The sequence below is a fragment of the Lemur catta genome, chromosome 9, assembly GCF_020740605.2.
Source record: "Lemur catta isolate mLemCat1 chromosome 9, mLemCat1.pri, whole genome shotgun sequence".
In the NCBI taxonomy this organism is placed as follows: domain Eukaryota; kingdom Metazoa; phylum Chordata; class Mammalia; order Primates; family Lemuridae; genus Lemur; species Lemur catta.
In genome coordinates this window covers 101,886,731-101,900,319 of record NC_059136.1, presented here as the reverse complement: position 1 = coordinate 101,900,319, position 13,589 = coordinate 101,886,731, and the positions used below count along the sequence as shown (strand labels likewise).

Sequence of the window (13,589 nt, the reverse complement as noted above, 5' to 3'; positions counted from 1 at the left end):
AAAATTTATTTTCTCCCAACATTTTTATTTAATTTTGACATATAAAAAGCTGTATATTGTTAATGCACACAACTTGGTGAGCTTGAAGATAAATATACATGTGTGAAACCATCACCACAATCTATGCCATAAATCTGTCACCTCCAAAAATTTCATTCTGTTTTCTTATTTATTTTCATCATCATTATTATTTGCAATAAGAACACTTAACATAGGTTATATCCTCCCAGCAGAATTTTAGTATGCAATACAGTATGTTTGACTGTAGCCGCTGTGCTGTGCAGTAGGTCTCTAGGACTCATCTATCTGGTACAGTCACGACTCTGTACCCTTTGACTAATGCTTCCCCATTTTCCCTCCCCCAGCCCTGGCTGCCACTGTTTCACCCTATGCTTCTATAATCAGAGCACTTGGTCAAGAAAAAGAAGTAAAAGGTATCCAAATTGGAAAAGAGGAAAGAAAGTTATCTCTGCAGGTGACATGATCTTATGTCTAGAAAACCTTATGAGATTCCATGCAAAAAATGTTAGAAGTAATAAATGAATTCAGCAAAGTTGCAGGATTCAAAATCAACATAAAAATCAGTTGCATTTCTATATACCAACAAGGAATTATCCAAAAAGGAAATTAAGAAAGGAATTTCATTTACAATCATATCAGAAAGAATAAAATACTTAGGAATAAACTTAATCATGGATGTGAAAAATTTGTACACTCAAAACTTGACTTTTTTTCTCTAGGTGTCATATAGATCTCAGAAATTTTTCCAAGAGACAAGTCGGTTCTTATAAGGTCTAGTGACCACTCCCTATAAAGGACCCTCTCGGAGTTCATAGAAGCCTTACTGTTAAAGATCTGACTTGGAGGGAAATTTTTTAATAAATCTAAACCAGTGGGTTTCAGACTTTTTTGACTGTGATTCTGGAGAGACATACATTGTATATCGTCTCCTTACACCCACCCCTGAAACAAACATACAATACTAACTTTAGTATGTGTGATACAGTCTGATGCATTCTTTTTTACTTTCACTATAGTCCTTGGTCTCACTAAATTGATTGCAGGACCCTTCCAATGGGTTGTAACTTGCAGATTGAATGTTCTTACTATAAGCAAGTGACTGAAAACTCTTATTTCTTAACAAATTGTTTGATATTAAAAATATTCCACATGTCTAGAAAAGCTCCCGCTCCACTGAAACAGTGCACTTTTTGATGGTTTCTTCCCATGTTGCCTCTCCATCTGGAGTGGGGGATGGGAGGGTGGGCTTGGTCACTTACTTCAAAACTACTACTAATAGTCTCTCTGGGGGGGTCCTTGGAATATGCATTTTAATAGGCTTCCAGGTGATTTTTGCACATGTTAGAGTTTAAGAAACATTATTCTTAAGAGTTGATCCCTCAACTGCCAGTAATATATTCTACTAGACTTACGTTCTCAACTATTACACATTTCTTCAGAAGAATTTTCAATTTTTATCTCATTTATGCTTTTTAAAATCCTTTACTAGCTGTTGCTTAACAATTTCCTTCTCTCTTTCATATTCTTATAGAGTATTATAATATGAAATACATGTGTGTATCAGGATGACCTGATATACATATGATCCAAGAATACTTTTCCTTTTATAGAAATATATGGTTCAGTCCATTGTTATATTTATGACTGTTTCTTGGTATTTTTTTTTTCATATCAAGGATTATGACATTAATCATCTTTACAACTTATTTGATCAGTCTGAAAGCAAGGCATATATAAAGTTTACTTAGTCAAATTATTTAGGGAAGTCTTAATAACACACTTGGCTTAAGCACAAAAAAGAATTTAATGGTACTCATGGATTAAAAGCTATAGGGAAAAGACTTCATGCTTCAGGCATATTGGATTTGAAAAGGTTTGCAGTCATTCTGCATGTGGTAACTCCCAGCTTCAAGTCCAATAAAAAGAAAGCTTTCTTTTCAGTATTTTATCAGAATTGCTTGAAATATCTTTTATTGGCCTGGCGGAAACAAGATTCCCTCCTTGAAATAATCCTGATCACTCTTGCCAGGATGGAACACAGTTGATAATACTCTACTAAGCCATTTGCTTTAACTTCTTTCTAGACTTATTTAATAAAAGTCAGCAAGAACCATTTGTGATGCTATATTTCATTTTAGTCTTTTTGTGATTCTTCATGTTTTCCTATTTTAAAATATTTGCATGTATGTATTTAACCTCTCACGTGTGAATGACCTTGAAGTGGAATGATCACTTTCTCTTGAGAAATAAAAATAAAATCCTAAGCCCCCCAACTGACTGAACAGACCCCCTCTTGGCCACGGGGACCCAGAGAAACCTTAACATTGAGTTCCCAGCCATGACAGGATGAGCGGTCAGACATGCCCAGTTGCACCTCCTCTCTTGCTAAGCACCATCAGGCGTTCTTCCTTAAGGGCTAAACAGAAACCAGCCCTTTGGAAAAACTTGCCCCACCACTGATTTCAACCAACCCTTTGATCACCTCCTCCCTTTTTGTGGTTTCAACACAGCTGACCAGCATTCCTTCCTAATAAGAGACCAGCAACCATGCAGTAGGTCTGACCAGTCTAAGGTGGCTGCAGCAAAGGGGATTTTCATATCTTCTGCTTTACCTTTTGCTATCAGAGGGCCAAAAACTCCTCCCTTGTGGCATGCTGATGCCACAGTTTTCTGAGTGTGGGACCCATGAAGTTAGCAAGAAGCTCAGTTGTGCCTGTGCATGTTTCTCCTTTAATGAATATTCAAAACTCCTCCTATAGCCTTTTAAATATGCATATTTGGCCACCCCGCTCAGCATAAATTCCTGTTTGTACCCCATAATCTGAAATTTAAAAAAAAAAAAAAATTCCTGTTCCTTACAATTCCTCCAAAGTCTTCGGGGGACTCCACTTCCTGCCTAGAGGTTGTGGTACCCTTTTTAAGGAATTTTATTCCTTTTTTTAGGAATAAAGCCTACTTCTAAATTTACAGATTTTGAACTTTTTTGGTCAACACTTGTAATCTACCCACCTTCATCTTTAAATAGTTTCTGTTTAGTCTTTGTGTCACTCATCGTTTTGAATTTAGTTTGGGGTTCTATGCATTATAAACTTGTTTTATTCTGTTTGAACCAGGAAAGTATGGCCTTGCTCCTCCTTTCTGTTCTGCTTTTGCCACCTTTCTTTTGAGCTAATTACACAAGAGAATGGCAAACTTGAATTTCTTTTGACTGGATATAAATATTTGCATTATTGGGTTTCAGGTAGGCCACTTTGAATCCGCGCCATAGAGACTACTCTAGGTATTGAGGTGTTGAGACTACTCTAGGTATTGAGGTATTGAGCCTACTCTAGACTACTCTAGGTATTGAGGTGTTAGAGTGGGTGGAGGGCAATAGGATGAACACGAGGGGTGGACAAGAGGTGCACAGCAGGCAGGTGACTGGGAGGCACAGCTTTCCCCTGGAATCTGGCCTCTGCAGGCTGCAAAGGCCGGAACACTGCGGCTGCTGTTTCTGTAGTTTCGATACCCACATAGCACCCTTGTTTCCTTTTCCCACACAAGAAGGCAGAATGCTCATTCTTTAAGGGCTCTTAGAAATCTAGTCTAAGCTCCTCTTTGGGGAATTGAGAGTATGTGACCTAGAGTAGGTAAATGACTTGCTGTGATTATTCAGCCAGTCAAAGGAAGGGACGGGGCCAGAAGCAGGTCTCTTGGTTCCCAGTACCAGGCTCTTTCAACCCTGCCACTCCCCTGCCGTATGCAGATAATTGTGTTACTTCTCTGCCAATTTCCTCTTGATATTACTGTTGAGGAATAACCAAATAGTTCAAATTCCACTTCCTGTGTTTAGTAGGGTATCCTGAATTTTGTTGACATTTTAGTCTTGACAAAGTGTAAATATCTTCAGGGCAGCAGCAAAACATGAGCAAACTTTGAATTGGACCATAAATTCCTAAGAAACAGTTGGGGGAAAAGCTTCTGTCCTTTTTCGTCTTTAATGTTGTTCTTATCGTGATATCACATTTGGAGGTTTACTGTCTGCAGGTGCAATGCTGTGCGATTATTACGTATTAAATCATTTAGAATGTAAAATAATCCTAGAGTTTGCTTTCCTTATTTTCCAGATGAAGAGAGTGTAGGTTGAGTATATGCTGTCAATGAGTCAGCCCAGACTTGAATTCTCTCTTGAATCTGTATTCTTATTCACTAGTCTAAACAGACCTTCATTAGTTAATCTGTTTGGGCTGAAGAAAACTAGGATTAAGATTGGAGACAAGATTAAGGAATCAGCAAAATTAGAAATATTAATATAAATGTTTTTCTTTTTAAAAAAGTAGTCTTTCAAAATGTAGGTCTGTATCACATTCTTGAGACAGTACTAATTTGAGGAATGTAGGACATAGGTTTGAAGATCGTAAAGACTGTGTAAATTGTGAATATGTATAGGATGTCCTAAATCTTATGATTTTGTTAGGGAGGTGGCATATTGTCTTCTTAATTATAGATATTAATATACACTAGAGATCACTAGACCTTGTTATCTTGGCTACTCTTTACAGTAAATTGACCAAATTGACGAGAACAGAGTTGGGAGAATATCTTCGGGAGGGCTAGGTAGAAAAATACCAAGTCATACATGTGTGTCTGGCTATACCAAATGAAGAGAGAAAAAGATGATTTTTTGTTTGGCTCCTAAGTACCAAGTAGCTTATGGAATGTTCCTTACAATTTCCGTTTTTAAATTTTGTTTGTTCTAGATATGAAGTATAGCATATTGAACTGAGAGTCTCCTTATTTATCTCCTTCAGGTATGAGAAATTATGGTTTATAAAAGTAATCTGTAGATTATATTTATTTAGCTTGAGACTCTTCCTGGGTGTCTTCCATTGGGGAGTATTATTTAATTACCCTATGGTTGAGAGGTGCATGTTGTCTGTATTTTGATTTGAAATGTTTGAGTGAGTGCCTCTAATGCATTTTTCTGCCCTTTTAAAAAACTTTTTATTTTGAAATAATTGTAGATTCACATGTATCACATGTTGTTGTTTGAAATAATACCAAGTGATCCCTTGTACTGTTCTCCCAGCTTCACCCCAAAATGATATCTTTCATAACTCTAGTATAGTAGGAAAACCAAGATGATAATTCAAGATACAGTTCACTGAACTTATTCAGATTTCACCAATTTCACATGCATTTGTATGGGGGGGGGGTGTGTATTTTGTTTTATGTAATCTTATCACCTGTTGCTATGGTCTAATGTTTGTGTCACCGCAAATTGATATGTTGAAACTTAATCACCAATGTAATGGTATTAGGAGATGAGGCTTTTGGAAGGTGATTAGGGTATGAGGGTGAAGCCCCCCTGAATGGGATTAGTGCCCTGATAAGAAGAGACCTCAGAGAGCTAGCTAGCCCCCCCACTGTGTGAGGACACAGCAAAAAGATGCTGTCCATGAGAACATGGACTCTCAACAGACCCTGAATCTGCTAATCTTAAACTTCTCAGTCTCCAGAACTGTGACAAATAAATTCCTATTGTTTACAAGCTACCGAGTATATGGTATTTTGTTACAGCAGCCCAAGCAGACGTGTAGATACACAGTCTGGACACAGAAGAGTCCATCACCACAAGGATCCCTTGTGCTACCCTTATAGCCACAGCCACCTCTTTTCTGCTCTCCTTCCTGACACCTTGTAACCACTGATCTATTTACTGATTTCATAGTTTTATCATCTCAAAAATGCTGTAGAAATGGGATAATACAGTTTATAACCTTTTGGGATTGACCTTTTTTACTCAGCATAATTCCCCAGAGATTCATCCAAATTGTCATGTATATCAGTAATTTGCTCCTTTATACTGCTGGGTAGTATTTCATGGTGTGGACGTACCACAGTTTGTTGAACTATTTGTTGACTGAAGGACATTTGAGTTGTTTCCTTGTTTGGGCTGTTAACAATAAAGGCAATGTGAACATTTGTGTATAGGTTTTTGAATGAACATAGATTTTTATTTTTCTGAGATAAAAGATCAAGAGTGTAATCGCCAGGTATTATGGTAAGGACATGTTTAGTTTCATAAAAAAAAATTACGTATGAACATCAAATATTCCAGTGAATGTCTCTAATACACGGGCTGAAAAAATTTATTTTTAACACCTTTGGTATATGGATGGCACTTTTTCTTTTCCTCCCTCATGGATAGCTGACTTTGCCAGGCTATTTTATAACTCCCACTTATACCTTGTGGTTTTTTGTTTTTTTGGTTTTTTTCAAGAGACAGGGTCTCGCCCTGTTGCCTAGGCTGGAGTGCAGTGGCACAGTCATAGCTGCAGCCTCCAGCTCGTGGGCTCAAGCGATCCTCTTGCCTCAGCTTCCCGAGGAGGTGAAACTGTAGGCGTAGGTGGGACTATAGGTGCACGCCACCACACTCCACACTGATTTTTTTATTTCTTATAGAGACGGGTTTTTGCAGTGTTGCCTAGGGTGGTCTCGAACTCCTGGCCTCCAGCAATCCTCCCAGCCTCCCAAGTGCTAGGATGACAGGCGTGAGCCGCTGCACCTGGCCCCACTTATACCTTTTAATAATCAGTGGGTTTTTTTCCTTGTTGGTGCCTTTAGTACATTTCAGCCTAAAAGACATATATCTCAAGGTTCTTTGAACTGGAATAAACTTCAAATATGTGCCTACTTCCTCGGCTGTTCTTTGTGATGCACTGAGGAGTTAATGAATTTAGCTTTTAAAGATCAGTGAAAAGTGCAAGTTTTGTACACAGAGGCTGTGTAGAGAGTGTGTTAGATGACACTGGGTGGTGGGGGGTGGGTCGCGAAAGAGACGACCATGCAGGAGCTTGAAGCCTTGGCTGGATTTTACTTCCAAGGTGATGCCTTGAAAACGTGTACTTTAAAATGTGGCTCACGCTGTAATCCTAGCACTTTGGGAGGCCAAGGCAGGAGGATTGCATGAGGTCAGGAGTTTGAGACCAGCCTGAGCAAGAGTGAGACCCCATCTCTACCACAAAAAGAAAAAAAAAGAAAAATTAGCCATGTGTGGTGGCATGTCCCTGTAGTCCCAGCTACTTGGGAGGCTGAGGCAGGAATATTGTCTGAGTCCAGGAGTTGGAGGTTGCAGTGAGCTATGATGATTCCACTGCACTCTAGCAGGGGCGACAGAGCAAGACTCTCAAAATATACAGATAGATACCAGTGGATGGATGGATGGATAGATAGATGGATAGATAGAGGTTGTGGAATAGAGAATGATGACTTACAGAGGCAAGGGGAAAAAATTTCTAGATTTCTCTTCAGAAAACATTGTATTTTTCTTCTTTTTTGAGGGGAAGCAGTTTTCTGGCTCTGCTTTGCTGTTTACCTGGATGATGATGGCCAGTGTTTACTAAGTGATATTCAAAGCATTTTGCATGTTTATTAACTCATAGTCCTCACAGTGACCCTTCCAGTTAGGTCTCGCTCTCCTTATGTTAGAGACAGGAGATGTGGGTGGGCACGGCCCTGTGTGCCTGGCTAGTAGCGGCAGAGCTGGGTTCAGGCAGGGCAGCTCACTTGGTGGCCCATTGTCTTGGCCCACTTGTTTGGGGGGCAAGTCTGGGCAGACACTGAGAGCAGGAGCCCACGGTGGGATGAGCTCTGCAGATGTGAACACAGCACCGACAGCTGTGCCCAGCTCCCACGTGCAGCCTGTGTTTAGTAACGGTGTGACAGCCATTTTCACAATGTGTTTGATATTATAGTTTTTAAAACTAAAAATAGTTATAGATATTTTCAAATGAAAAAAACTATTATTCAGGAAGAAAGTACAGAAAAAAAGTAACATCAAAAAAATTGGTGGGCTTCAGATAAAAGATTTTTCACTATGAGATTTTTGTTTCTAAAACAACCTCTAACCTTAAAAAAAAGATTGTAGAAAAAAATGAAAATACAAACAAAATCAATGAAATTTAGTAGCCTTTACTGTTATCCAGAGCAGAATTCTCTCTGAATTTTCTTTTTCCTCAACTTTTTGATCTCAACTGACTCTATGGAGAAGTAACTTAACCATGCACTATTAGAACATCTGTTTCAGTAACTTCACATTTCTTGTTTTTTCTTTTGTCTATTTAAAAATTTTAATTTCTTAACATCTTTTTGTGTGGAGAATAATTATTTCTTTTGCTTCTCTCTGTGGCTTTTGCAAAATTATATTCACTGTCTTACTATCTTTCCAATGCCAGATTTTAATACATATTGTCCTCTCCAAAGTTCTTGTGGTCGTGTAGATTATTTGTTAAATGAAGAAGGCTGATTTAGGAGTTGAGAGGAAGAGCCTCTATTCTTTTAAATTTAAAATTTTTAGATGCTTATTCTTCTTAAGCAAGAGACTTTTTTAAAAAAAACATTTATGGTTATTTCCAATAGCTAATTAAAGAAAACATTGATTTTCCTTTAAATTGTATTGTAGAGGGTAAGCAACCAAGTAATATTCTCAGTGTCTTTTTCTATATAATTCTCATGTACATCACTTACACAGAGGAAAATTTTGCGTGTGCCCATATTTCTGTGTTTACTTGAGTTATATGAAATAATTGTTCCTTTTCTACCGTGCTGCTTTATTGTTGCTTAATGTTGGAGATGGGATGGTGGGAAGCGAGGGATACAGGCACCAAGCCAGGTGGGTCAGCATTCATTTATTCACTCAACAAGTGCTCACTGGGGGCCTCCTGCGTGCCAGGCCCTGCACTGGGTTCTGCAAACACGCTGGGCACGAGCACGATCTGGGCACTGCACTCACAGAACTTCTCTTTTAGTGGAGCAGCTGGATGGGAAGCAAAGGGAGAAAGTAGGGGCAGGGTAGGACAGTGAAGGGTGCTGTGTGTGAGGGGCACCACTGGACAGGCTGTGGAAGTGAGTTTCATATTCACGGTGGATACTTGCAGCCTCTCTCTAACTACCAGGCCAAAATACCAAAGTAAGGTGGCTAAAGAGTTATGGGACAGTGGAAGTTTTGTTATTTATTCATTGTTGTAAGAAAAATTTTATTTAACAGATTTTGAATAGCCTATATTTTAAGTATTTTTTTCCACTGGCATAAAATTATTATAATTGAAAAACTTCTTTAGATTATTGGTGATGCAAAGGCAATATATGTAACCAAAATGTTTGTACCCCCCCCAATATTCTGAAGTTAAAGAAAAAACTAAATAAATAAATTGAGAAAAAATAAAAAACACAAAAAGAGGTAGTTTAGAATATATTATATTCAAACAGCAAAAAATAAAAGTATAATTTAAACCTTTGGAAAATCAGGATGGAACAGAATTTTGGTTTAGAAGTACCTTTACCATGTGAATATTTGCTTTTATTGAATTACTATTTCGTGTTGAAATATAAAGGTACAGAAAATATAGATGTACAGCTTAACAAGTATTATAAAGCAAATACCCCTATAACCATTGCTACTCAAGGAATAGAAATAGATGGTTTTCTATTCATCATTTTTTTACTCACTACAGTAATACAGTACATTGGTGTTTTCTTTTTGTTTTTTCATGCCAAATAGCTGTAATATTTTGGCTAATGGTTTGTTTTTTTACTTTGTTTCTTCATTCATTCAACATTTATTAAGCAACAAGTCAGTGTTCATCATTGATAGAACTGTTTGGCTTCATCATAACATTATAATTAATTTATCCTTGCTTCCTTATTTAAGATGTTAAAGCTTCATTCTTTAGAAGAAAACAAAACGTTATTTTAGACATGAAGATGTTTTAATAACTGCTTTAGTTCATTTTGTGTTGCTATAACAGAATACCACAGACTGGATAACTGATAAAGAAAAATTTATTTCTCACAGTTCTGAAGGCTGGAAAGTCCAATATCAAGGTGCTGGCAAGGTGAGAGAGGGGGCGAAGGGGGCTGAACTCAGCCTTTTATCAGGAACTTGCTCCCATGATAATGACATTAATCATTCCTGCGGGCAGAAGAGCTTCGTGACCTAATCACCTCTCCACACAGTTGCACTGGGGACTAAGTTTCCAGCAGTGAACCTTGGGGGACACATTCGAACTGTAGCAACATCATCTGTAACTTTTTATTATTGAAGTTTGTTTTAGAAAATCAGAAGAAAGAAACAAAGCCAAAGAGGATAAAGTATTATTTCTTAGGACTCATAAAGGAGAATAACTGTAATGAGTTACTCCTTGAAGAATATTTTATGTATACAATTTCAAAAGAAATTGAAACCATATACTAATTTCATGTCCTGATGATTATGATAAAATAGGATAACACTCCTGAGCAATCTAGGGCTTGTAGACTTTCTTCACATATGTAATAGTTTGGAAGTATTAGCAAATATTATAATTTAAAATAAACTGTAGGAAATAGTTAACAAAGGTTACCAGTGGAAAAGGGGTTGGTATAGGGTTTTTTAATATTCCTTTTATAAAAGAAAAAATTTGTCAAAATCAAATATTTTCACAAAGAAGAAGGGAGATAAATGTGAAATGAGACAGAACTGCATCCTGAATTTTATTTATGAAGCACTAAAAAAATTATACCTTTGTGTCAGAAGTGAAAATTCAATAATAAGACTGGTTTTCCCAGTGATAAAACCAGTCCAGCCTCTTGGTGGACTGTTGTCCTGGTTCTTTGGCTCCTTTGCTTAAAAGAATACAAACAAGTCAGTGATCGCAGACAGGCAGCTATTCCACACAAACAGCTTTTATTGCAGAAAAGGAGGAAGCTACACAAAGCAAAAATAAGTTCCAGAGAGAGGAGCAGGGTCAGTCTCCACGAGTGGAGAAAGACATTAAGGACTCCCAGGTGGTTTCCTTTTATTGGCCTGGTCCGGGGAAGGGCTTACAGGAGGTGTGGGGTGTTACCAGGTGATTGATATACATGACTGACAGGTGTTCTGCGTTTTTCCTGCAGTCCCTTCCCCTGATTGGATACCCCACCCCCCCTTCTCCGCCTCTAGAAACTGCCCTTTTGGCCTGTATCTGCCACCTGCACTTTTGGTCCCTGCCTAAGGACGTGGTTTTTCAAAACAAAGAGTGTATAGTTGCTTATTGACCTTGAGGAGCATTAGCAGTGAACACACTGGAAGGGTTGGTTTTGTAACCTGCACCACCACCCGAGCCCTCCGTGTTTCCCATGCACCTTGCTTTAGCGTTTCTGTGCTCCTGACACAAGGAAAGGGGAGGCTGTGGGGCACCCTTGCCTGAGACCGCCTGCCACCTGTCCCTCAGTTGGCCTCAGGAGCAGCAGCTGTGGCACCCTGACAGTGCAGCCCTGGAGTGGGGTCCCCTCAGCCTCGTTGAGAACCGGCAGCCAGAAATTTGTCCCCCTCCACCTGTTTCTTCTGCTTCCAAGGAGCTCCTCTGAGACTGAAGAGCCTCTAGGTGGGGTCCTGGTCTGGACTTACCACCTGAGTGGCTGGCAGAGGAAGCAGCGATGTCAGGCTCAGCAGTTTCTCTACAGAAACGGCCCTGCGAGCAGGAAGAACAGCACAGAAGAATTCTGTGTAGATAATGTGTGTCTAAAAAAATTAATTTCCTTGATGTAGTATTAATATTTTCTAATAAAGATTAACTCAGTAGAAAATGGTAGACTGATCATTTCTACCAAAGCAAGTCAGTAAGATAAGATCCCATTATTTAATTGAAAAATAATTGTTAGGAAACATGTATGTATCTATGTCTCCTAGTATTGTAAATTTAAACCCAGGAAAGAGAAATGTGTGGTGTACTGCTCTTAATTTGGCCAATTTTTGCAATATTTTATGCTTTTACAATCTTTGGTTTCTGTGGGAATTTTTTACATAATATGATTTTTTACATAATTTTTTTGATGATGATTTTTTTTTTTTTTTTTTTTTTGAGACAGAGTCTCACTCTGTTGCCCGGGCTAGAGTGCCGTGGCATCAGCCTAGCTCACAGCAACCTCAAACTCCTGGCCTCAAGCAATCCTCCTGCCTCAGCCTCCTGAGTAGCTGGGACTACAGGCATGTACCACCACGCCTGGCTAATTTTTTCTATATATACATATGTTTTCAGCTATCCGTATAATTTCTTTTCTATTTTTAGTAGAGACAGGGTCTCGCTCTTGCTCAGGCTGGTCTCGAACTCCTGAGCTCCAATGATCCACCCGCCTCGGCCTCCCAGAGTGCTGGGATTACAGGCGTGAGCCACCGTGCCCGGCCTGATTTTTTACGTAATTTTTAAAAACAATTTATGTTTATTTAGATGTAAGAAATGAGGATGACAGATTGAAGAAGGGTTGTTAGTTTTGTAGTTCAAAGTCTTTAAAAAGTCATTTAAAATTTTGCCTTAAACTCCTTTGCTGTCTTATCTTCCACCCTGTCTTTCAGTTGAAGGGATGCTGCTTGTGACCTGCTCCCTGTGGTCAGCTCTGACTTGCCCAGAGAGGTTTTGCTCCAGTTCCTTTTCTTACTTCCCCTTTCCTCCAGGGCCAAGGGAGCTGACTCTGGATTATCTCCAACTTCCCTCTGGCCGATAAAAGCAGAAAGCCAATTACAGCGTTCAAGCTTTCTTTTTTCCCTTTTTACCCATATTTCAGTGCAGCAGTGATATTTAATATCGTTCTTTGTACTCATGGACTAGAAGAATTCCCATGAATACTCTGGGCTAAACTATTCAAGACAGGAGGCAAACTATGCTATTAGTATATCCACTGTTAGAGCTGTGATTTCATGCCTCAAAATATTATGAATTTTGGTGATCATTTTAAGTGTGTATTAGCCAAAAAAGTAAAAAATTCATATTTGACTTTCATGATGTTATTTCATGATTTTATTAAAAATAGTGATGGGAGGCCAGACATGGTGACTCACACCTGTAATCCCAGCACTTTGGGCAGTTGAGGCAGGAGAATTGCTTGAGCCCAGCAGTTCGAGACCAGCCTGGGCAACATAACAAGACCCCATTTTATACAAAAAATAAAAGTAATAATGATGGGACCTAATAAACAGAGGAAGGGAGACTTAATACCAAAATCAGTTCTTTAGCTAATGTAGTTGTCATGCCTCAAGTGCTTCTGCCTCATTTGTTTATACCTTCATCTCTAGAAATAAATTATTTCTTGTGAATTTTTATGTGTAAAAATCTATGAAGTAAGATTTGGTGATACCATGGAATTAAATAATACTTTTGGATTCCTTGTGGATTTATTTAATCTGTGACTTCTTCATTTCTTTTTCCATGAAAAGAAAAATAGTAGTTCTGTAGTTTTAAGATTAGTTTCTCATAGGCCTGAAGCTTAAGAGAATCTTTCTTTCTACTCTGTGTTGTAAATAATCCAAAAATAAGCTGTAAAGTTAGCCTATTCTAAGTGTATTACATACGTGGCTAAAATGTGTTTCCTGTTCAATTCCATATGTGGCTTGATAAATAAAAATTCATTTATAGGGTTAAATTGGGATGTCATTAATGATAAAAATTATCTATATGTTGAAAACTCTGTTCTTGGCCTTCAGAAAAGTATTGATATTGGCAAGGAAACTTTTTTTTTTTTTTTTGGCTTGCTCAACACATTGTCATTTTTACACACTTGCCTACTTCAAAGTC

The 13,589-nt window shown here is 38.3% G+C and overlaps 1 protein-coding gene across 5 annotated transcripts in view; it reads left to right on the top strand.

The window, feature by feature from the left end:
* SPIDR (scaffold protein involved in DNA repair) overlaps positions 1-13,589 on the top strand; it is a 415,406-nt gene that overhangs the window by 146,455 nt on the left and 255,362 nt on the right. The window lies entirely within an intron of this gene.